We start from the raw sequence: 2,368 nt of genomic DNA on the forward strand, positions 1-2,368 counted from the left end.
CTTCCCCACCCCCATCATCTAGTGAATTTCCATTCCTACCAACTTTACCTATTAAATGCCTCTCTCAAATGTGTCCCCTTCTCCTCATCCCCAGCCCCCTTGCCTGGATCGGATGTCATTATCTCTCATGAGGATTCTATAACAGCCTTCTGACTGTTCTGCATTCATTCCTGGGTCCTTCCTTCTAACCTCCATCCAGTAGCCAGAGGGAATTTTTCAAACACAAATCATATCCATCTCCCTCTCATTTAAAACCCTTCAGTGGCTCCCTACTGCTTCCAGGATAAAGTCTCAACTCTTTTTTCATGGTCCAGTGCATTCTTGTTATTCACCACAGTCATGTTCTATAAAATCACCACAAATGCTGATTTAGTGAACACCAAACCATTGTTCCTAGGGGACATGCAGGGTTAGGTTCCTGCAAGCCTCTGGTCACAATATTTTCATCAACAGATCAATATATAATCTTGCCCGTGTGTCTGCTTCTGTTTAATTTTAACATGTATTTCACATATATTGCTGGTCCATTAACATTGAACTAAGGACGGCCAACAGGACTATAGCTCATGCCTGAATGAAACTTTTCCAATGCACATATTTCCTCTGTAAGGCACATCACATCTTTTTTTTTTTTTTTTTTTTTTTTTCAAGACTTAGTCTCTGGGGGGAGGGGGGAGGGATAGCATTGGGAGATATACCTAATGCTAGATGACGAGTTGGTGGGTGCAGCGCACCAGCATGGCACATGTATACATATGTAACTTACCTGCACGTTGTGCACATGTACCATAGAGCCTAAAGTATAATAATAATAATAATAATAATAATAATAATAATAATAATAATAAAAAAAAAGAAAAAAAAAAAAAAAAAAAAAAATAGATATACAAATGGTGCTGGGCACGGTGGCTCATGCCTGTAATCCTAACACTTTGAGAGGTCGAGGCCAGAGGATTGGTTGAGCCCAGGAGTTCAAGACCAGCCTGGCAACATAGGGAGATCTTGTCTCTACAAAAATATTTTAAAATTAGGCAGGTGCAGTGGTGTACGGCTACAGTTCCAGCTACTCAGGCAGCTTAGGCGGGAGGATCCCTTGAGCTTCAGTAAGCTAAGATTGCGCCACTGTACTCCAGCCTGGGCGACAGAGCACGATGCTATCTCAAAAAAAAAGAAAAAAAAAAATCCAAAAAACAGAAAACAAAAACAAACAGTCCTGGATGCAAAAAGAAACAATCCTGAATGGGAAGTCTAAATACTGTGAAGATACCAATTCTTCCTAAATAAATATGTAAGTTTTTTTTAAATCAATAAAAATCCCAGGATGTTTGTTTTGTTTTTGAAAAAAAAAAAAAAAAAAAAAAAAAAAAAAAAAAGACTTAGTCTCACTCTTGTCGCTTAGGCTGGAGTGCAATTGTGCAACCTATGCCTCCAGGTTTCAAGCAATTCTCCTGCCTCCCGAGTAGCTGGGATTACAGGCATGCACCACCATGCCCAGTTAATTTTTGTATTTTTAATAGAGACGGGGTTTCACCATGTTGGCCAGGCTGGTGTTGAACTCCTGACCTCGTGATCCATCCGCCTTGGCCTCCCAAAGTGCTGGGATTACAGGTGTGAGCCACCATGCCTGGCCCCATCACATCCTTCTTACATTTACTTGGGAAAACTAGACAGTACTTCAGCACTGATGTTATACACAGCAAAATCATCAACAAAAGCACAAAATGTAAGAAACACAGCACTGAATGCACCTTGAAAAGGACACTGGCTTGTGGTGTGAGAGCTGAGACAAGGAGACAGAGAGTCACCTTGCTTGGCTTCCACTGGGAATGTGTGCAACTCAGCCAGGCAACTCCAATTTCTCACTGCTCTCTGCATGTCCATGAATGACCACAAAAGCACTGTGAGTAATTTGGAGACTACAAGTAAATGTTAGCAAGTAAGTGAGTTCACAAAGAAATCTGCAAATAGTGAGGATCAACTGTGTTTATCACCATCGCTACCCGATACCTCTTCCTCCCACCTGGGAGCAGAGTGACCCACAGAGCCAGTCCTAACGCCCCATCCTGCCCACTGCAGCGATTCATCAGAGTTGGGCACTTGCCCCTAACACAGTCAATCAGAAACCTCTTCCTGGATTTTTCTACTGAAACTGGGAGGGAGGATTCTTGAATTTGGAGGATGAACTGGAGAAGATGCCCCTCTGGGCTGCTGATGACCATGTCCCATGCCATGCTGGCCAACTCTAGTAGGAAAGATTGTAACTGAGGATGGGAGAGAGCGAGAGAAGGGACGAAGGACTGTCAGGTCTGGGCTTTCTGTATTTCTGCCCTCAATTCTCTGAGCTATGCCAGGATCTTCCCACAAATCC

Source organism: Pongo abelii, chromosome 4, assembly GCF_028885655.2.
Source record: "Pongo abelii isolate AG06213 chromosome 4, NHGRI_mPonAbe1-v2.0_pri, whole genome shotgun sequence".
NCBI classification, from domain to species: domain Eukaryota; kingdom Metazoa; phylum Chordata; class Mammalia; order Primates; family Hominidae; genus Pongo; species Pongo abelii.